The 23784-nt window shown below is 47.2% G+C and overlaps 1 protein-coding gene across 1 annotated transcript in view; it reads right to left on the minus strand.

Annotated features, from left to right (window-relative positions):
- The window catches only part of SNPH (syntaphilin), a 42240-nt gene extending 21519 nt beyond the window's left edge, over positions 1-20721 (minus strand). The window contains exons 1-2 of the mRNA XM_023220595.2: positions 20611-20721; positions 20249-20355 (exon numbers count right to left, since the gene is read on the minus strand). The gene's annotated coding sequence lies outside the window, so the exon portion shown is untranslated. The remainder of the gene's footprint in view (positions 1-20248; positions 20356-20610) is intronic.
- Between the last annotated feature and the right edge of the window lie 3063 nt (positions 20722-23784).

The following is a 23784-nucleotide window of genomic DNA, read 5'->3' on the forward strand; positions in this document are numbered from 1 at the left end:
ACACAACTTGAGATCAGAGAGCTTCCTCATTCCTGGTAATACAAAACAAGAAACCACATGAAATCACTCACGCTGTTTCTTGCACTTGCATTCCCTCCCTGTCACTCGTGCACACACACTCTCTTTCCCGGCATTTCATGACAATCGAGTCCCAACTGCCACATTTTCTAGACAGAAAAGTGAAGACTTGCCAAAGGCCACAGTGGAGCTGTATAAGCAGGGCCAGCTCATTCTAATCGCACCAACGGTTCCAGGCATGCCGCTCCTGTTGGAAGCCAAGGTTCATCTATCTTCCTGCAGCTCCCAGGGGCTCAGCAGGGAGACACGGAGCCCTGTGCACCCAACCATGCCTGTTTTAGCCCAGGAGCCCATCTCGCAGCAGCTCCTTCATCTCTCCTCTCAGCTCCCTTTTCCCTCTCCAGCTGCAGCTGCCTGCTGTCCTCAGCAGCTGATCACTGTCCACCTGATTCCCAGTGGCACTTCCCCATGCCATGCCGAATTCTTTCACCTTCAATAAGATCCAGGGCCTCAACAATGCCCAGTGTGGCTCACACTTGCTGGAAGAGGGTGGGTGATTAATAAATGCCTCTCCTAATAAGTTGTCCTTCTTTGGAGAAGCTGCCCTACCTCTTAATTTAGCCAAAGTAAGCATTCTAAAATGTTTTAAAATAGAGATTCTACAAACAACTATGTCCTATTTTAAAGGCCCTTTATCTTTTATTTTTATTTTTATTTTTTTGAGATGGAGTCTCGCTCTGTCGCCCAGGCTAGAGTGCAGTGGTGCGATCTCGGCTCACCGCAATCGCCGCCTCCTGATTTCAAGCGATTCTCCTGCCTCAGCCAGTAGCTGGGACTACAAGTGCCCGCCACCACCCCTGGCTAATGTTTGTAGTCTTAGTAGAGATAGGGTTTTACCATATTGGCCAGGCTGGTCTCAAACTCCTGACCTTGTGATCTGCCCGCCTCGGCCTCCCAAAGTACTGGGATTACAGGCATGAGCTACCGCGCCTGGCCACCCTTTATCTATCTCAGAACAAGTTTTCCCCTTTTGATGAGAAGCAGACTAACCTGACAGAAAGAAAACTTGGCTTGAGCATCAAATGTAACTGAATTTTAGATCAAACATGACTGGATTTGGAAATTTGAATTCCAAACTCCACTACCCACCATCTTTGTGACAGTGGGAATGCCGCTTCACTCCTCTAAGCCTCATTCTCCTTATCTGTCAAATGGGGCTAATTACAGTTGTGCATGAGTATAATCACAGCGAGCAATAACACATGTGAAATGCCTAGCAAGGACCTGGCATAGGGACAGCATTCCATAAATAGCAGTAATTATTTATTCGCCTGAATATATTCTTATTCTTAATGTTATTAATGTATGTTATATCTTTCTCCCTGTTCAAAATCTTAATCTGAAATACCATACTAGTTTGTATCTGAGAGGTTCCTAACTACAGATGCATTTTATACTTTCTTAAGTCCACTTGCAAAAAAAAGAAAAGGAAAGAAAAACCCCAAACCAATCATTGGAGACACGGACAACAACAGGACTTCAGGACATCGCCACTTTGGTCTAATAGAGTATCTCAAAATTAATACATCCAAAATATGAATTTCTGATTTTGCCTTAAAAATCTGTTTTTCTGCAGCTTCCCTCATTTCAGTTAATGGCAATCCCATCATTCCAGTCAGGTAGGCCAACACTCTCACATCAGAAAAACCTGTCAGCTTTTATTCTCTGCACAGTATATGCATTTTACAGATAAGGAAACTGAGGCTGACACAGTCACAGAATCTGACACCTTTCAGCATCTTCACTGCTCCATCCCTGGTCCAAGCCACCACCATCTCTCTCCTGGATGATGCAGGTCTCATTATCTCCTGCAAACTCTACCCAGTTGCTCTTTGGCTGATGTAAAGTTCTGTGCATCACTCCCCTGACCCCCTCTTATCTCTTTGACCTCATCACCGCTCCCCCTCCTTCACTCTGCTCCAGCCACCCTGCCTTCTTGCTCATCACATCCTCAGGGCCTCTGCACATGCTGTTCCTTCTGCCTGGTATGCTCTTCTCCCAGTTCTCTGCCCCGTGTATTCCCTCTCCCGCTTCAGGTTTTTGCTCCAAGGTCACCCTCTCAGTGAATCTTCTCTGACCACTGTGTTTAAAATACAACCCTTCCTCCTACAGCACTCCTCTTTCTTCCCATGCTTTGTTTTTCTCCACCGTCCTTAGCAACGGCTAACATATTTATGTATGTATGTATTTATTTATTTATTTTATGTCTTTAGAATATAAGCTTCAGAAAGGTAAGGATAGATGCCCGTTTTATGCTTTATTTAGTCCCTTGTGCCTAGACTAGTGCCAGTCCACCACAGGCCCTCAATAAATCTTTGCTGAATGAGTAAGGGGGTCTGCACTGATCTGGGTTGATGTCACCACCCAAGTAAGTGTAGGCTTCTTAGCAAGTCAACAAAAGGGGGCTGGGAAAAAAAAAGCTTTGTGGTACTTTGTCAGAGTTCTTACCAGAGCTCTTACTCTTATAACTGGTCTGTGTTGTTTGTTAGCGGCCTGGCATTGGAGTTTGGAATCTCTTTTCTGGTCCAGTCTCATTTTATAGGTAGAAGATCTAAGGCCAGCGTGGGGGTGGGTGGCACTTGCCCAAGGCCCCAAGTAAATCAGCAGTGGGGCCAGGACTGTAACCCCAAGCTTACGGCTCTGAATCCAGGGCACTGGAATGTACAAGGAGGCTGAGAACGCAGCCTTGTAATATTCTTTTGGTTGGTTCCCAGCTGTCAGGTAAGAAGAATGGGCTACTTGGGCTGAGGGGAAATCCTTTTCAGGAAAAGGCTGGTGGCACCAGCCAGATAAAGCAGAGAGCACCAGCTCTGGCTGCATGCAGCTAAAACCTTTCTTCTTCCCACTTGCTGGCAAACACTGATCTCCCCAACCTTGTAAAATAAACTCAGGGGAAAGGCTCAGCCTCCATCGGCTCTGTTGACATAGCACTCTCCAGTGTCTCTCTCATTCCCCTTTCCCCAGAGCAGGCATCCTAGGGGCCTCTGACATGATGTAAAGAGCACGGGCCGGCGCGGTGGCTCAAGCCTGTAATCCCAGCACTTTGGGAGGCCGAGACGGGCGGATCACGAGGTCAGGAGATCGAGACCATCCTGGCTAACGTGGTGAAACCCCGTCTCTACTAAAAAAATACAGAAAACTAGCCGGGAGATGTGGCAGGCGCCTGTAGTCCCAGCTACTCGGGAGCTGAGGCAGGAGAATGGCGTAAACCCAGGAGGCGGAGCTTGCAGTGAGCTGAGATCCAGCCACCGCACTCCAGCCTGGGCGGCAGAGCGAGACTCCATCTCAAAAAAAAAAAAAAAAGAGCAGGGGCTTCGTCCTAGGGGAAACCAATTCTTAGCATAGGGCTGACCACGAGCTTTAACTTCATCTGTAAAATGGGGTTTCAGTTGTGAAGACCGAACTGAGTGGCACATGCAAAGAGCCTGGCACACACACTGCTGGATGAACAGTAATTTCTTTCCTGTATGTTATGAACCAAGGCCCAGAGACAATCGAGTAACTTATCCCAGAAAGGTACCGAACTAAAATGGGCTCCCTTAGCTCCAGCTGGGTAATTTTAAATATAGTTGTAAACGTAGTATATACCCATTTAAAAGCCTTCCAGTTTTGCTACTCAAAGATAAACCACTGATTAATTTGACTGCTGCCCCTTCTCAGGCCTATTTCTAAGCACAGATATTTTTAGGGGGCGTGGGGTTGTTATGTTTACACAGTTATAGCTGGGCAAAAATATAACTTGTATATTTTCAAAATGTACCATAGTTTAAGAATCACTCATATGGCATATCCTTTATAAAAACTATTTTATGGGCTGCATAGTATTCCATTTGATGGGTCCATCATGGTTCATTTTGCCTCCCTCTCTGTTGAACATTTAGGCTTTCTATCAAAAATAATGTTACAGTAGGTATCTTTGTGAATAATTATTTTCCTGTATTTAGAATTATTTCTTTAGGCTGGTTCCCTGGTGATCGGTTTATAGGGTCAAAAAGTATGAATGTGCTGCCAAACTGCTTTCCTGAAGGGCTAGGTTGCCTATTGGTTCTCCCACTCATAATGTACACCCATTAGCTGGGTTTTCTGTGTGATCAAACCACCAGCACTTAGCCAAAGCCTTAAAAGGCAAAGCTCAGACATACAAATCATCCAAGATGATTTTTCCATGTCTCTCTGGCCTTGTGGCAAGTATCTTCACCCCCACCCTCCACCCTGCACCCTCTGCCCCATGGCAATGCAGGCGGGGAACTGAGGCCAAACTCAGAAATGGCCTAGCTCCAAGATTGAAAGCAAGCCTCCCAAAGCTACCCCCCTTCTGATTACAGCATTTCCTATCTGTGTGGCAGTTCTGGCATGGCTGTTTCAGTCAATATTTACCAAGTGTCTATTGTGTGCCACTTCCTCCTCTGACAATAGTCCCATAATCAAAGCACTTGTCAGTGAGGGATTGGGCAGAAGAGAGAGGGACTGCTCTGCAGAACTCAGAAGCTGGTGCCCTTGAGCAGAGCTCTGGAGGACAGGTGCACAGTTGTTCTCCAGGTACCCAGGAACTGCCCGTGGAGGAGCATTCCACATTCTGTGCAGGAACAGGGGTTAGCATTTACAGAGTAATGAAGAGTAAGAGAGCTAAGGGGGCTGGGTACTGCTAGACCACACAGTGCAGGGGCAAAGGGAGAATAGATAAAGGGGCTGAACCTACAGGAAAAAGCCTTTTGAGCCCACAGAAAAAGTTCTGGTCAAGTTTAAGGTCAAAGTCGGGTTTACAGTTCAAGGTCAAGGCAGGTCTAAGGCTCCAGGTCAGATTTATATTACAGAAGATAACCCTGTACCAGTTCTGCCCAGTATGGACTGGAAAGAGATGAGGAGAAGCACCAGGACAGAAGGTCAGGGATGATGAAGTTTTATTGAAGACTATAGAAGTTAAAATGAGAGTGGAGGTGAGGAGGTAACAGAGGTAAAGGTGGCTTCAAAAGAAATTTAGGAAGTAGACTCTTGAGGGCCCTCAGAAGAGATAGGCCATAGGGAATGAAGGAAAGGGAAGAATTGTGATGACACCCAGGCCTCTGTGTGGGTTAACTTTGCTGCCTACCCAATGTTCTATCCCTCCTCCCTCAATAATAGAACCCTATTCAGGGGTGGCAAGATACCTAGCTTAAAACATACAAACACACACCCCACTCTACCCAGAGTTGCAGTGACAGTTCTGGGCTGTGAGTCGTGAACAGCAGCACCCTGGGCTTGGGAACCTGGCTAGGTAGGTGTCTGCTATCCTGCAAGGGCTAAAAGAGGAATGGGCATCATGCCTTCAGAGGCTTGGAGTCTTCCCAGGTGCTAGGAACAGAGCTGGATTCGGAATCAAGGCTTAGTAAACACCTGCTGGAAGTAAGTAAACTTCCTGCTGGAACCAGGAAGAGGGCCCCTGAGAAAGCTCCATCCTCTCACCCTCTTGGAACAAAGCCTGGTACGGTATGGAGACCACAGTGCTTGGGGCCAGGACACTCAGCTCTACCACTGAGTATGACTCATACCTAAGGCATACCGCTCTTACCTCTGGGTCCCTCAGTCTGCCCATCTATAAAGTGGAGATAACACATCCCACCTCACAGAGCAGTTGTGACAAACCGACCTCTGTCTGCCTTGTCAGCCTCATTTCCCACACACCTCCTTTGCAATTCATCTTGAAAATTCACTGGACTTCTGCCTATGCAGTGCCGTCTTCCTGGAAAGCTCTCCCAAGCCTCTTCAGCCTACTTATTTTCCAAGTTCAATCCAGGCCTGGATGCTTGTGTGTAGCCTCAAGGGAGACAGAATTCACAGCTGGAGCACATCATGCACCAATAGGATACAGGCTATTTACACACATCCCCACCTGTAGACCATAGTCTCCCACCCCTTGGGAGTTACTGAGCCTACATGTATACGTGCATGCACACACGTGTATGTGATGCTGATGAGCTGAGAAAGAGGTCTGGCAGAAGAAGTCACAAGATCCTCGTCCAGGCTCCACATAGCTCAGAGCAAAGCAGTAAAGCTGTGAGCACTGCTCCGGCCAGTGCATCCCCCAATCTGGTCAGTGTGGAGCTCAACAAACCTTTCTTACTGAATAGATAGCCTCTCCATCTCTGCCTCCAAAAGGCCTTTTGATGGCATTGGCGCTGACACACACTCCTCGCCCTTGCTGTTGGGCGGGTCGGCTGGAGAACTCTACTCCAGCCTCTCAGCCACAGGAAGGCACTGCTGTGCACATCTTCACAAGACGAGGGATGCTAAGTTGCCTTACTCGCCCAGGGTCACAGGAATAAAAGGCATCAAGGGCCAGCCAGGCCTCTCTGGACATCAGAGCTGTTTGTGGGCTCTGACACTAAACCTTCATGGCATCTAAGGGACTTAGGTTCCCTGTTTGCAAAATAAGACTGTTGAGACCTGTGAGCTTCATGTAGGTCCAGGTACTATCCTTCCATGATTCTTGGTGGTAGAAGGGAAGAACTGAATTCAGAAGCTGGAGTCTGGGCCAGGCGCAGTAGCTCATGCCTGTAATCCCAGCACTTTGGGAGGTCAAGGTGGGCAGATGGCTTGAGGACAGGAGTTCAAGACTAGCCTGCCAACATGGTGAAACCCCGTCTCTACTTAAACGTACAAAAATTAGTTTCCTGAGAGACTCTGGCTTCTTTTTTTATTTTTGGAGGCAGGGTCTCACTCTGTCAGTCTGTCACCAAGGCTGGAGTACAGTGGTGGTGCACGCCTGTAATCTCAGCTACTTGGGAGGCTGAGGCAGGAGAGTCGCTTGAACCCAGAAGGCAGAGGATGCAGTAAGCTGAGATCACACCACTGCACTCCAGCCTGGGCAAAAGGGCAAAACTCCATCTCAAAAAAAAAAAAAAAAAAAAAAAAAAATCCGCCAAGTATGGTGGTGCACACCTGTGGTCCCAACTATTTGGGAGGCTGAGGTGGGAAGATCACCTGAGTCCAGGAGGTGGAGGTTGCAGTGAGCCATGATGGTGCCACTGTACTCCAGCCTTGGTGACAGACTGACAGAATGAGACCCTGCCTCCAAAAAAAAAAAAAAAAAAAAAAGAAGCCAGAGTCTCCCAGGAAACTAGTCTTTCTCTGTCAGTGCCTCTCTTACCCACTCATACACACTAAGTATGAAACTTCCACAAGGCAGTCTAGGGCTAGCCCTACACCCTGGGAGAATATGTTTGCAAAAAATATATTTAACAAAGAACTTATATCTAGAATATATAAAGTACTCTCATACAACTCAATAAAAAGGCCAATGGCCCAGTTTTTAAAAATTAATGGGCAAAATACTTGAACTGACACCTCACCAAAGAGGATGTGTGGCTGTCAAATAGACACAAAAAGATGCTCAACAGCATCAGTTATTAGGAAAATGCTAATTAAAGCTATAAGGAGATACCATTACAAACCTATTAGAGTGGCTAAGATTAAAAAGACTGACCATACCAAGTACTGATGAGGATGTAGAGGAGCTGAAACTCCCATAATGCTGCCAGTAGGAATGTCAAATGGTACAGATGCTTTGGAAACACTCGGGCAGTTTCTTAAAAAGTTACATATATATTTACCAAATGATACAGCTATTCTTCTCCTAGGAACTTACCCAAGAAAATAGGAAAGTATATGTCCAATGAAAGATTTATACACATACATTTATAACAGCTTTACTTGTAATAGCCAAAACACTGAAAAAAACTAAATGTCCATCAACAGATGAATGTATAAACAAATGATGATTTATCCTTTCTCCATACTATGGAATATGAGTTCAAGATCAGCCTGACCAGCATGGTGAAACCCTCTCTACTAAAACTACAAAAAATTAGCCAGGCATGGTGGCACGTGCCTGTAATCCCAGTTTCTCAGGAGGATGAGGCAGGAGAAGTGCTTGAAGCCGAGGTTACAAGGCAGAGGTTACACTGAACCGGGATCGTACCACTGCACTCCAGCCTGGGCGACAGAGTGAGACTCTCTCCAAAAAAAAAAAAAAAAAGGAACAAACTATTAGTATATACAATGTGAATCTCAAAATAATTATGCTGAGTGAAAAAGTCAAACCAAAAATGTGCTTATTATTCCATTTATATAAACTACTAGAAAATGCGAAATAATCTGTACTGACAGAAAGCAGATCAGTCATTGCCTGACGATGAATGGGGAGGAAACTTTTGGGGATGGTGGAGATATTCACTATCCTAATTGTGGTGATGGTTTCATCAGTATAGAAATATGTCAAAATTTACCAAACTGTACTTTAGGTATGTGAAGCTTGCTGTATATCAACTATATTTCAATAAAGCTAGAAGGAGGAGGATGGGAGTGGAGGAAAAGGAAACTATATTTCAATAAAGCTAGAAGGAGGAGGATGGGAGTGGAGGAAAGGAGTGGAGGAAAGAAAGAGAAGGCACAGCAAACAGGAGTCGTCTTAGGAAGCCAGGCAAACAACACAAACAACACACACACACACAGACACTGACACACAGACACACACACACACACACTGATCCACATACATAGATACACACACACAGACACACGCACAGATACTGACACACATACACAGATATACACAGACACACTGGCACAGACACACACACATAGGCACACACACAGAGAACACACTGACACACACACAGACACAGGCACACACAGGCACACATACACAGACACACAGACACAAGACACACCCACAGATACACACACAGACACACAGGCACAGATACACACACAGGCACACACACAGACACACACACAGATGCACAGGCAGACACACACAGGCATAGACATACATACAGACACAGATACACACAGACACAGGCACACACACACACAGAGTACAAAACTCCCACATGGCTTCCACTCCCAAGGAATCCCTCAACCCAGGATTCCATCTGATAGGGACACCAAAGCTTCTTGTCACTCACTCAACATTTTTCTAGAATGTTTCCTGTGTACCTGGTTTGTGCTGGGCACTGGGGATTCAGAGACAAATCAAACAATCCTTGCCCCAGGAAATTATTTCTAGCAGCCTTGGTAGAGCCTTCCCCAAATTCAATCTAAACATTTAGCCACATGCCCCTAATATCCCAGCCAGATTCCCTTCACAGGATCCCTTGGAGTCCTTCCTCCTGGGCCTGATTTTGTTTCTACCCTTGCCACCTCTTGGGAGAAAGCCTTCAATTAGTTCACAACTCCAGCAGAATTCTGTCTTTTTATCTGTGCAAAACAGATATCCAAGCTGAACCCCAACTGATTTCTAATAATTGGCCAATGAGATCTGAGTCAAGTCTTCACAGAACCGCAAAAATGCTGGACAGGAAAGAATCTGAAGGTTTCAAAGCCCAACATCCACCTGACTGAAGTTCTGTTTCTCGGAATAACATTCCTGTTCTGCAGTCACCCGGACCCAGTTAGAATACCTCCAGTGAGGAGGGAACTCACTATGAAATGAGGATGTGCTGGCGCTTTGGGAAAGTAGAGAAGTTATAAAGTGATTCCTATACAATATGGGTGGAAGGGTACTGGCGTTTAGTAAGAACCTACTGTGTCTAATAAATAAAGCCCCTGGGCTAGGTAGGGGCTTTACACATAGAAGATTTCTAATCTAGTTTAATTCTCATGCCAGCTTTGCTGTCAGGAGGCCTGGGTTCTAATTATGATGCCCATTTTTACTATTGAGGTACTAAGGGTCAGATAAATTAAGTGACTTGCCCAGTCACAAAGTCGGTCCGTGGCAGAGACCAAGACAGCAGTCCAAGCGTATCCAACTCCAGCCTGTGCTCTCCGTTCCCAACCACTCAGAGAGCAGGGCAAGGGGGCCGGTGCTGCCCGGGCTTGGATCCTGGTCTTTTTCATCTGGATGGCTGGCCTCAGGGATTCCTCACAACACCGACCTCCGCCAGGCCTAACAACCTCTGAGGCCTTCTCTCTTAGGCACACGGCCCCAGAGCGAGGAGCCCCCGTCCTGTGGAGGGGGAAGGGGCTCTCCAGAAGGAAGCCACAGAGAATTGGCTCAAATGGTCTACAGCTCCAATCTGGGCTCTGGGAGGGCTGGTCTCTGCAGTCAGGGAATAGGAGGGTGTGGAGGGGTCAGGTCCTCTCCATCCTCTGAGAGCACAGAGCTTAGACTGGTGACTAAGAGCCTGGGCTCTGTGAAGGAGCTGTGGGAGTTGGAAGGGGGTCCCCTGAAAGACAGTTTTTGAGCTGGGCCTTGAGACAGATCTGAACATGACGAGATAGCAGTAGTAGTAGGAAGAAAATTTCAGCCAGAGGGAACAGGGCAAGTAAAAGTAATTGAGGTAGAAAGGAATGGCAGGGAGGAAATACTGCTGACCTGGGGTAGAACACGTCCGAGGGTCACTCAGGGACTTTTCTGAAGTCATAAACCACCAAAATGTCCTTCTCTAGCTCTTAGGCCACCTCACTCCTATCAGGTGCAGGGCTAGCAACCTTGGTGTAAGAGCCCAGCTAAGCTTTGAGGAGGAAGGAATGCACATTCACAGGCCTAAGAGAACAGAAATGGGGAGAGGAAGAGAATGAGAAAGCAAAATGAGGGGCAGGGAGAGTTTGGGCTCTGGAATCAGGTATTTGGTAGCTCAGGCACCGTGCAAGATCTGTGGGACCATGGACAAATTGCTTAAATTTCCTACAACTCAGCTTCCTTTTCTGTAATAACGCTTTCCTTACCTGGGCTGTCAGGAGGATGCTATAAGGTCACATATCCCCTGTGCCCGACATGTAGCGTAGCTGTTATCATTAACCTGGACAACAGTCGGGACTTAGAGGGTCAGAAAAGCAACTGAGGCCCATAGAGACAGGAGGAAGCAGTGTTTGTGGGGACATCTGCTATATACCAGGCTCTTTCCCACAGGGGACAGCAACAGATCATCCCATCTCCTCTCAGGCAGGAATAATCGGTTTCTCTTCGGCGGATGAGAAAATGGCCCAGGAGGTAACACAATTTGCCTGAAGTCCCAGCCTAACAAGTGACAGAACTGGAAATGAGCCAGGCCTGACTCTGAAGCAGCGAATGGTTCCCAGAAGGCCCAGGGCAGCTTAAATGGATGGAGCTGAGTCTCCTCCCCTTTTGGCTCTGAGCCCCAAAAGTGAGGAAGGTGGCTACTGTCGGAAGATGTAGGTTGCCTCTTGACGTTTGCCTCACAGCAGAGGTGATGTTTAGCACACCTTTTCTCCCTCTGGGGCTTGATGTCCAAAGTCTGCCACTTCTGAAAGGGAGGCTGGAAGGGAGGCGAATCTTACAATGCAGACAGAGGGGATGTGTGGGAAGTAAGACGGGGAAGTGGTGCCAAACTGGCTGCCTAATGAGGCTTCGGGAAAGACGCAGGACCCAGGATTTACTGTGCCTCTGTTTCCACCATTTTAAAAGCCAGAAAGGACAGGGAGCTGCCCTTTGCTGAAGGGCACCAGACCGATGGCCTAGCCAGACTAGAGAGCTCAGTGTCCTCAGATTCACTGTCCTTACACAGTCCTCCTCCACTCCCTTCCCGAGTGCCAGCTCTTTAGATCCTGTTCTAGTTCCTCCTCTTCCTCCAGGAAGCCGTCTCAGATAGTCCCAACCTACAGCTATTCTTTCTCCTGGGAATGCCAGTGGCACCCAATGCTTGCCTCACCTGTGAACAGCCCTATACTAGGATTCCATATCCTCTGGGTTACAGCTATCAAGCACAGCCTTTCCAAACTCCATCCTATGGCAAGAATTCCTCCTAGAACATCCAGCCCTATGTGAGCAGCCCAGAGATTAGGTGCCAGCTCTCAAAACACATTGTTTTGTTACTAGAATTTTTTTTTTTTTTTTAGAATTTTCTCCCTCTTATCCCTTGAACTGAGCCACAATTTGCCTTCCTTGCTGGCACTTGCAAGGACTGGTCTGGTATCTGTCTCTCAGGGCATGCAGAAGCTCACACTGTCTCCCATGCCTGCACTGTGAATACCTTTACCCTTGAAAACTACTATTCTGTCACTACAGTGTGGGTAGCCACATTCTGTATACCTGTGTGGGAGTCCTCACCCCACCCCTTGTGCTTATATAACTTTAGGCCAGTTTCTTCCTTCTAGTGGTCCTAGTTTCCTCAACTGTTAAAAAACTTCCTATCTTGCCAAGCAGCACAGTGCCTCACCTGTTGTATGTGTTCAACAAATGGTAGTTTTCACTTCTTTTTTTTTTTTTTTTTTTTTGAGATGGAGTCTGGCCCTGCCGCCCAGGCTGGAATACAGTGGCGCGATCTGGGCTCACTGCAAGCTCCGCCTCCTGGGTTCACGCCATTCTCCTGCCTCAGCCTCCCGAGTAGCTGGGACTACAGGCGCCCGCCACCTCACCCGGCTAGTTTTTTTTTTTTTTGTATTTTTTAGTAGAGACGGGGTTTCACCATGTTAGCCAGGATGGTCTCGATCTCCTGACCTTGTGATCCGCCCGCCTTGGCCTCCCAAAGTGCTGGGATTACAGGCTTGAGCCACCGCGCCCGGCCATTTTTTTGTATTTTTAGTAAAGACAGGGTTTCACCGTGTTAGCCAGGATGGTCTCGATCTCCTGACCTCGTGATCCGCCCGCCTCGGCCTCCCAAAGTGCTGGGATTACAGGCTTGAGCCACCGCGCCTGGCCCACTGATCACTTCTTTAGAGGCAGTATGGCTTAGAGGGAAGAATGCAGCTCTGATGCCAAAGAGACTGGCATCTAAGTGTAGGCTCTGCCACACAGCCGCTGTGTAACCTTGAACAAATTTCCTCCCCTCTCTGAGTTTCAGTGTCCTCCTCTATAAAACAAGGATAACAGGCCAGGCGCGGTGGCTCAAGCCTGTAATCCCAGCACTTTGGGAGGCCGAGATGGGCGGATCACGAGGTCAGGAGATCGAGACCATCCTGGCTAACACGGTGAAACCCCGTCGATACTAAAAAATACAAAAAAAACTAGCCGGGCGAGGTGGCGGGTGACTGTAGTCCCAGCTACTTGGGAGGCTGAGGCAGGAGAATGGCGTAAACCGGCAGGCAGAGCTTGCAGTGAGCTGAGATCCGGTCACTGCACTCCAGCCCGGGCAACAGAGCGAGACTCCTCTCAAAAAAAAACAAGGATAACATATGCTAAGTGGGTCCGGCTTGGTTGACTGCTTCTTTTTTTCTCTGACCCATCTGTATGTTGCCTTTCTTCTGCATCTGCCCAGTTTTCCAGGCTACCAATAACGCAGCTGTATCACTGTGTGGCAGGCACACTGCTGAGTGCTTTAGATGAAGATTCCATGAAATCCCCATCCACCCTCTAAAACAGGTGCTAATAAGGGCTAGCACCTCATACTCAGAAGACATACAGTCAAAGGGCAGCTGTTGTTAATATTTCTATGTGTTAGGCCCTGTGCACCACCCACATACCTTCCCTCCAACCAGGCTAAATAGCTCCCTGAGGGTAGGGACCACATCTTGGTGCCTGTGTGTAGAGCAGATCCTCCGTATACGTTGGTTGAATGAATGTATGTAAATAATTCTTTGAATTCCTTCACCGTGGCCAGAATAGAACTTTACCATGACAGGTGCTTGATGAATATTTGATTAATTGGAGCCACAAAAAATGTAAACTGTCATCAGTGGCTTTAATCTGAATCCTAGAAGGCCCTGAAACTGTAGTAGGGTTTCTTCTGCTAATTAAGAGCTCCTCTGAGGTCCTTCTCTAAGAATACTAGAGGCTGTCTCTGCAACCAGATCCCAACTTTTCCTCTGCAGGGACCATGTGTGAGATCTGTCCGCAGAGAGACTGCCTGCTGTCCAGACCACAGCACAACCCAAGGAGAGGGAGGCAGAAGAGCTGCTTGCAAGGCCGGCGTGGCTTCCAAAGAACAGGAACTACCCCACCCACTAAGGACCTGCTAGGAGCCTCTCTCCACCCCTCTTTCTCAAAGGTGGCTTCTGTGCCAGGCTGCACAGGCCACCAGCCAAGTTCCCTCTTCTGAAGCTGCCGACCAAGCTTCCAGAGACCCTGTGGTAGGGAGGTGTGGCTAGGGCCAGCTTCAAGGGGTACAGAGGTATCTGGAGGCCTCCATCCTCAGAGACACAATCCTGACAGTGCTGCCGAAAGGGAAGGGACACCACCAGGGCCTGTGAGGCAGGGGGAGCCAGAAGCAGAAGATCACAAGCTGCCAAAGTCAGGCTAAATACCCTAGCCTTGCAAACAAGGCATTCCCTGGCCTAGGCTGCCTTTCCAGCCTTCTTTCCTTTCTCTGCCTTCATCTGCGGGTCAGCCAATAATGACTGAGCACTATGTGCCCAGCATCTAAAACTTTACATCTGAGGTCACAAATGGACGGCCGGCCACACACACATTTTAATATGTGCATTTAAAAATATTGGTTAATCAGCTATATTTTTAAAAATTAGGAGATGTCACAAAAAATGCAAATTTCTATCTTATAAATCAGAAGATCTGACAACATTGGGTACATGTTCTTGTAGGCAAGAATGGTGGGAGCAGGATAGCAGCTGCCTCTTTCAAGCAAGCACTTTCCAATTTGCTACAATCCCCAAACAGCCCAACCGGCCTGTTTTACCTTTGTAGACAACTACATTTGACATCCCTTGCTTACCATATTTCATTTTGGTGTAGAGACTTCCTAATGACCTTAGGAGACAACATCATTTCCCAGTTTTACAGATGAGGAAACAGAGGTTCTGAGGGAAAAAACAACTGGGCCAAGATTCAAAACCCAGCAGCCCAACTTCAGAGCCAAACATGAGAACACTAGTCTGTGGCAAAATGAGGAAAATACAGACAATGCAGTGAGTTTTTAACAAAGCAAAATGTATTCAATTTGAAGGAATACCATTTTTCCCCTGATAATATGGCCTCATTACTTGGGGAAATAGAAATATTAAAATGTTCTTTCTCTTATTATGACAGTGATAGTAAAGAGAACCCTACGTGTCATCTGAATGTCCTCATCTGGTAAAATAAAAAGCTAGCTAACTGAGGATGGATTCTCAAACGCGCTGATCTTTGTGAAATCTAAGTCCAAGACCCACTGCTCTGCTACAGACTTCCTGTACCAGTATGACAGCAATCTTCTGTTACTCCTCTTGGTTAAAACAAAACAAAAACTCATAACTTCATCTAACCATATCTGCATCATTCTATTTTTGAAGAGGTGGCTTTTGAATTGAGCCTTTCCCAAGCCTTCTCCCTCCAGCAAATCCACAGAGCATTTGTTCATGCCTCTTGTTATATTTATTATTCCTCAAGTTACAATTATATGTATCCTATCCACCCTTCTACCCCCTAAAGTCATTACAGAACAGAAGAAAGACACTTTGGGAGGCCAAGGCAAATGGATTGCCTGAGGTTAGGAGTTCGAGACCAGCCTGGCTAACATGGTGAAACCCCGTCTCTACTAAAAATATTAAAATTATCCGGGCATGGTGGCGCATGCCTATAGTCCCAGTTACTTGGGAGGCTGAGGAAGGAGAATCACTTGAACCCGGGAGGCGGAGGTTGCAGTGAGCCAAGATCATACCACTGCATTCCAGCCTGGGTGACAGAGCAAGACTCTGCCTCCAAAAAACAAAAAGAAGAAGAAGAAGAAAGAGTTTCTGAATTGTTAGCCACTCAGAGCTAGAAGGGCTCTTAGAGATCATCACTCCTGACTCCCATTTTGCAGGCATGGAAAAGCAAAGGGTCTGACCTAAGGCCACCCAGTGGGTCAATGGCAGAGCTGGGGTGAGGACCCAAGTCTCCTGACTCCTCAGTGCTGGCTCTTCTGGCTGCGCCAGGCTGCTCTCCAGCCACTCCCTTTTGGTTGGCTCAGCACCTCAATTCAGAGGACAGTGCTGAGCATGCGACAAACATGTCACAAACATCTGTCTGTTAATGCAAAGCAGCCTGGGGCACACAGGCCTCAGCCTCTCCAAGGCCCTCGGCTTGAGCTTCACACCACCTGCATTGAGAGACTTCCCTCAGCACCAGCTGCCCATCAAATGGAGAACTGGCACCAGGGGCCTCTGGTGGCCTAAATGGAGAAAGACCCCATGTGGCTTAGAAATGCAATCCCCATTAGGCCAGAGATATGAACCAAGCCCTGCTGAGTAATCTTAGGCAAATGACTTCACCTCTCAGGTGTTAGGTGTTCCTCCAGACAGGTGGGATGCCTAGAATAGAAATGAAGAAGAATTCCCCAAGTCTAGCAGATGGTTATAGGCACAAGACAGTCTTTGTCAGAGGAATTTCAAAATCCTGCTTCTAGAAGTCTCTAAGGACAGGAAAGGTTCTGGTTTACCTGGGACAAATGGAGAGTTCCATTGAAACTGTGCTACAGAGTGAGCTTGGATGGTCCCCCAGACTCTGTGTCCACCTTGTGTATCGATGAGGACAGGAGCCAACAAGTCTTTAGGGCTGTTTGGAAACATTCTAAATCGAGTAGAACCCTTTACTATTATTATTAAATTATTATTCACAAGCTCAATGCCAAAAATAGAGATAACAATGGCATCATCTCTCTAAAGCCTTCCTGACCTACTCAGTAGGAAAGATCGTTCCCCTCCCCCGTCCCCCCACCCCATCACACACATAGCAATATATCTTATAGCTTACAGATGTTTTCTCATATCTGCATGTTTAGGTATCTGTCTCCCTCTGTTAGATATGAGCTTCCTGCAACTAGGACTCACCATTTACTCTTTCCTGCATGCGTGCACTTAGCCCAGGGCCTAGCTAATAAATAAGGACAAACGCTGATCAATGTTTAGCAAGTTCAGGAATCCCCTCCACCTCTAATACTGGAAAAAGGTTGCATGTAGGCCTTTTAGAGTCAGTAAATGCATGCAGATCATTTGAGGGATGGGAACTCTCGGAGGGAAACTGGCTGACCCAAGGTTACTCAGTTATTGAGAGGGCTCAAACTAAAAGCAACCCTTTGGACACCCAGTCCAGTGCACTTCCAGCTAAACATTTTCTAGGTTCTATGACACACTGGTTGTATGACTCTGCATAAGACCCTTCACCTCTCCACCCTGGCTTTCTCACTTATACAAATGGGTAAATTTACATATAGTGCCTACATAATGGGATGATCTGAGCAGTAAATTACTGAACCTGTGTAAAAAAGAGCACAACACATAAGAAGACTAAAAAAGTGTATCTGTCCTGACTGTCATTCAGGCCTAACCATCATCCTCAGTAAAGGGGCATCCACCAACCATCAGCATAGCAGAGCTCATGGTAAAAGGAAAACTCTCCATTCCTGGCTCACACAGTTTTCAACCAGGAAATACCCTGCAACAATCACCTGGGAGAAATGCCTGATCGCCCACCATAAATTGTTCACAGCTTTTTCTTCTCCAAATCCCTATTCACACCTGCAAGTGCACACACAACTCACAGCATCAGCAAGGTATGCATGAAGAGGCAGGGAAACCTTTGGAAGAGGATGATCTAGACAGACCTGGTGTCAGGTAACAGTTTTAGCTGTGCAATCCTGAGCAAGTCACTTAATCTCTCCAAGCCTCAGTCTCCTCATCTTTGAAATAGGCATAATTTTCTTTAAGGATTACCTGGGATAGTTAATAGTCTGGGACTTCATAAATGACTTTGAGGGTAATAATAATTGTCCGATTCTTATTTAACAAAATCCACTTGACAGAATATCAGAAGCAGAAGGGGTCTTAGAAATCACTTAGTCCAGTCCCATCATTATATAGATGGGCACAGCGAGGCCTTGAGGGGAGGCCTGACTGGCCTAAGGTCACATAATAAAGCAGTGGTTCAACGGGACATGGGACCTGGGTCTCCTGACTTTCTACTTAATATCCGTGTTGGCCTACTTGATTCTAATTATCTGCTCCCTCCCTCAAACGCAGAAAATGGCTAGAATCATTCCTTTCCCAATCCTCCTCCCTTCACAGTCATCTCACACCAGCCAGCACCATCTGGATCCCTTTTTGCCAACATCACTACCCACCCAGGCACATCTGGCCCCTTTTGGTCTAGTCAGGAGCCCTAGAGGAGAAGGCAAAGCATCTGTTAATCACCAGCAAGAGCAATAATAACAATAGTTGTAATAGCAATAATAATAACAACCAACAACCTGGACGATGTCCTACACTTAAAATGGCTTTCACCTTTACAATCAACACATTCCCAGAGTTTCTCCCTAACCTACCTGGCTTAGAGACATAATTTCCTCAAGTTTGTTTCATTCAACACTTATGGAGCACCTACTTTGGGCCTACTCATGGGCCAGAGACTGGAGACACAGAAAGGAAAATGACAGGGTCTCTGCCAAACAGGAATTTAGGGTGGGGGTAGGGGGACATGACAACTTCTTTTGGCCCAAATGGTGCAGCAGCAAAATTCCGCACCCGACCCTATGGATAACCTCCTTTATCATGCTGTCAAAAGGCAGGAAGTATCTGTGGAATAAAGAGGAGTGAGAAAGGCTTGAGTGCTAGGCTGAAAATGACAGCAGGAAGGAAGATAAAGAATCAAAAATACAGGCACCAAATACTTGACTGCCTGGCCTCAGGGTGACTCTAGGGAGACACTCCAGGGAGGGCAAGAAAGCCACAGTGGGATTCGTGTGAGATCCGGAAGACCTGATCTTTGCCCTGCTGCCAGCACACAAGATTCTGCTGCTTCTGTTCCATCAGAGACTCCGCCCTTGGATGCCAGGATTTTCCAAACCCAATGCTGGGCTACAGGCTTCCTTAGGACCATCATTTGCTAGAATGATGTCACAACCCTTGCAGTGGAAATGTCGCTGCCTAGGCCCTCAGCCTGGTGGCCCAATACACTTCAGCATTCATTACCCCTGGCAGGGACACCATCTGCAGGGGTGTGGAAGAGACAGGCAGGGGAGGGGCAGGAGAAGAGGACTAAAAGCAGCCGCCTCTTCTCTTTCCCCAGTCTATCTCCCAAGTCCTGAGTTCCTGAGAACCTACTATGTGCCAGGCACAGGCACTGTTTTAGGTGCTTCCACATACATCTCATTTAATTTTCACATCAGCCCTCTGTGGGGTGTACCCCTAGATTTACAGATGGAGAAACTGAAGCTGGGGGAAGGGAAGTCACTTGGCAGCTCAGGCATGTCAACATAAGACTGTCTGGCACCTCCAGTTCCTTCAGGCCCACAAGGAAGGTCAGTGTTTCACTTAAGAAGTCAGAGTTGAAAGAGATCAACTGAGGAAACCCCAGTTATTTCATGGACCCAAATTTAAATTGCCTTAGCAGAGGGGTCCCCCTGACATGTAAAAGCTGCTTGAGTGATATACTAAAATTATACAGATCATTTATTCCAATTCCTGCATTTAACAGATGAGCAGACAGACACCCACGCCTGAAGAATTTTAAGATGGCTACTGGTGGCCAACTAGCAAGTTAAGGGTCTAGAATCCCGATCTCTGGCACTTTTCTTACACAACTCTGCCTGCAGAGATCACCTTTTTCTGAGAAGCTCCTCCAGCCCATCCTGACACCACCAGATGGGCAGAGAAGGCAGAGGAAACAGGCAGCATGTGACCGGCCTCTCCTTCAGTCTGCAGGGTTGGGAAAAGGAATATGGGGCTCCCCAGGCTAGTAGGTGTTGCAAACAGCCCAGCTCCCTGCTGGGGAGTGGAAGGCTTCATATCCCAGGGAAGCTCCAGGGAGACTGAGGCTCAGATCGTCCACTCTAGGACTTATGGGCATTTTTTCCCCCAGATCTACTGCAGGGCCCTGATGCTTCTCAGAGGGAAAGATGGGACGGAAGCAGTCACTGGCACTTGACCTTGGGGTGGGTGTGGGTTTCCATCCTTCTCCCATCCCCAGGAACCCCTGCTCCTCCTCGAAGAAGGAAAAGAGAAGCTTAAATGTTTGCCAAATCCCAGAAGAGAAAGACAAATAAAAATTGGGGGGTGGGTTCCCTAAAAACCTGCTAATCGCCCACTTTGGGCATCTTCCCTGCTGCAATCAGCACCCTCTAATTCGTACATTTCAAGGAGGGGGAGGGAGGGAAGCGCTTAAAGGGATGTAGGGGAATGAAGGGAGGGTAAGAATGAGTCACGATTAACCCCTCTTAGGCTGGTGCCCTCCAAGGGATTCTACCGCAGCGAGCGGTTGCAAGCGGCCCCCACCTGCCGCGGTGCAGCGCAGGGCCAGCTCCCCGCTCCGCCGCGGCCTCCTCACCTGAGTCCACTCGCCCTCCGCAGCCCAGCCGGCTCGCACCACTCCCGCCCGGCTTGGCGCAGCGCCTCTGCAGTCGCTGCTGCAGCCGCCTGGCCCTGATCAGCGACCTGCGGGGTTAGGAAAAAGAGATAGACCGGGGCGGGTGAGGGCGGGCGGGGGATACCCGGGCAGCTGAGCCCCGGCCGCTGACAGCTGGGCCGCTGCAGCCAGAAGGCTTGGAGGGCAGGCTGCCTGCCTGGCGCTGGGTCCCCTCCTCCTCGCGGCCCGCGGCCCCCACCCCACCCCCTGGCACTTGGCACTCTGGACTGCGGCGGGTGCAGCTGGGCGGTGGGCCTGGAGGTCCCCGTGGTCCTTGTCATCACCTGCGGAGGCTTCCATGGCTTCAGCTGCCCTGCCGGGCCGCCGAATTGCTCTCCCGAGCCCCTGCAGGAGGCGGCTAGCTGGGTGCTCGCCGGGGCTGGGGCTGCCGGGAGGGAGGGGCGGGGAGGGTGAGGTGGATGGAGGGGACCAGCCAGTCGGCGGCTCGCCGGCAGCTGCGTAAGCGGCCCGTCTTTACTTTCCTTCTTAAAGAGATAGTTAGTATCTTGCTCCACAGGGCCTGGGAGCAGAGACAACGAGCACACGGGGAACGGAGACTCCCACCTACACACCAGCCGGTATTTTGAGCTGGGCGATCGATCGGGCATGGTGGAAAGAGTCTTGGTCAGCTGTTTGACCCTGTGCAAGTCCCTTCACCTCTCTGGGCCTCAGCTTTTTCTTCCGTAACATGGGGTGATGATACCAGTCTCACTCCCTGGCACATATTGGCTCTAGTTAAATAGTAATTTTTATCTAAAAGCCTTTAGGAACATTTTTCATTGCCCAAACCAAGTCTGAGTACCAGGGGTATTTAATGTGAATGGCTAGCACTTGGGCTACTAAAAATGATAGCAGGAATCTTAGGTATCTGAAAATGGAAATGTTTTTCTTTGAAGTAGTAAAAAGGCGAATCATTGGAAAGATCTCGGAGAGATAAGCAATCACAACTTAAAATGCTCATTGTGGCTCTTTTCCCTCTGTCTTCCATCTGGTATCACAGGGGAAACAACAAGACCAAAAACTGCAAAAAACTGGATTTTCTGCCTAGCCCTTCCATTTCTAGCCATACAACTTTATATAAGTTAACTCACCTTCTGGGCTTGGTTTCTTATCTGCTTCATGTGTGGGAAGTAGGTGAGTGAGAATGGGCTCCTTCTTTCTGAACCGGCCTTGTCTGATCTGTCATTACTCTGCTCTAAACCATCCAGTGGTTTTCTGTATCGCTCTCCACCACATGCCCTTATCTTACTCCAGCTCTCTGACTTCATCTTACATGGCTCTCCCCATCACTCACTTTTCTCCCATCAAACTCTCCTTCTTGCTGAGGCCTCACTGCTGGGTCTTTGCATTTGCTGTCCCCTTTGCCTAGAGCATGCCAGAGAGCCACATGGTTCAATCCGTCCCTTCCTCCAGGTCTCTGCTCAAATGTTACTGTCTCAGGGAGGCCTTCCTTAACCATTCTACATAAAATACTAACTCACTCCTCTCTATCTCCTTTGCCCCTAGTTTTGCTATATTGAATTACCAGCTGACATAGTGTATATTTACTATTTGTCATTTGTCACTCCCACTAGAATGTATACTTCATGAGGGAAGGCACTTTGTTTTTTTCCCTTGCTGTATTTCCAGTGTCCAGAGCAGTGCCTAACATAGGAGCTCAATAAATATTGACTAAGCACACATTGTGCCCAGCCCCAGTCTCCTATGGGAACGCTCGGCCAGATGCCATCCTGGAAGTCTTTTTGTCTTAAGTCTCTTAAGGCTCTTAAGTCCTTACGTCTGTTTACTCTCACTGGTGCTGAACTTGGTACCCTCCACTCTCTGCGCCAAGCTGACTTCTCCAAGAGAAGAATTTGTGAAGTGCCTTCGCTGATTTACATCATGACTCTGCAGTACTGGCCTGGTGAGAAATAGTTAATATTGATAATGTACATGAAAAAATAATTATTTTAAATTTACTGTTGCTTTTCACAGTCAAATCTTTTCCTATATCTCTGAGCTGCAATAAATCCATTACTTTTTTGCAACAAATGCCAATAAATTTTGGAGGAGACATTGATTCTATTTTCTCCTGGATTCAGTTAAACTGTATCCTATCAGATAGCCATTATTATGTTTTCTAGAAAAACATGGCAGAGCAATTGTAGCAGGAATAGGAAATGAGTTGAAAAAGCCATGTGAAATGTTGAGGCCTTCTGTCCAAAACACCTAACGCTATATTAGCAAGTTAATTGATAAAAAGTTTTATCTGCTCTAACGCTCACTGAAATTATGTAAGTGACATTTTTACACTTAAAGCGAAACCAAAGGAAGCCATGTAATTATTATATGTTTAGCAGGAGAACATTTCTGATATTGTCATTAAAATTTGTTTTGTCTGTTCCCATGCTGTTTTGTTTATTAATAGAGATGGGGCTTTACTATGTTGCCCAGACTGGTCTCCAACTCCTGGCCTTAAGCAATCCTCAGCCTCCCAAAGTGCTGAGATTACAGGCTTGAGTCACCATGCCTGGTTGTCCCATCCTCATGTGTGTATGTGTGTGGGGTTTTGTGTGGGGTTTTTTGTTTTGTTTTGCTTGATACTTAGAAGACTACATTTCCCAGAAATCTCCACAAGGAACTTCCCCAAAGTAAGAGAGCACCTTCACTCACGTTACTCCCATGTGGAATGGTGTTAGCCAGTATTCTCTTTAGCATCAGGAAGCAGATGATTGAGAACTGTGTTTAGTTATAATGTAAATTGCAACAAATGAGGATTATGCATATAAAACAAAATTATTCCTAAGAAATTAGTAATTTTGTTTTGTTTTGGACTAGTTGAAAACACATAAAAAATTTTTTTTTAGTTTCAAAAACAATTTTATTCCAATTCTGGCTAAGCATACTCTCCCACAGAATGCAGCAATAAAACCTGAACAAAATGCATACAGCAGCTATTTGAGGATTCTGAAGACAAAATACTAGCAGGCACATTGGGGAAGAAGCCAGAATTTGACATACCCTACCACTGAACTACTGGTGAATTTATCATTTTAATTTATTCCTATAATTTCTGGCCTGGTCTCAAGGCAGATCAAAATCTGGAATTGGGGCTCAATAAACAGAAAGCTCCCAAAGAATCTCCCTAGTTTTGACTTGAAGATCAGGAAAAGGGACTTCTGATGCTCAGAGTATATAGGAGATATCATTTTTCTTCTCCATTGTCTCATGACCCAGTCTCTAGGCCATCCTGCAGTGGTGTCTGTGACAGCAGACACAGGTGTCTAAAACTCTGAGCGAGGAGAAACTACTTCAATAAAAGTAGCTGTAGTCCTGAGGGAGGGTGAGTCCCTGCTGTTTTTTTGTCTCTGTCCTCCTACCACCTGGTCCCAGATGCAAGTTCAATTGTGGAAAGTAGGCAGCAAAGCAGAACAGAGTAAATAAAGCTCCAAACTCCAGCATTCTGGTGAACCCTAGAG

Source organism: Piliocolobus tephrosceles, chromosome 20 (assembly GCF_002776525.5).
Source record: "Piliocolobus tephrosceles isolate RC106 chromosome 20, ASM277652v3, whole genome shotgun sequence".
NCBI lineage: Eukaryota > Metazoa > Chordata > Mammalia > Primates > Cercopithecidae > Piliocolobus > Piliocolobus tephrosceles.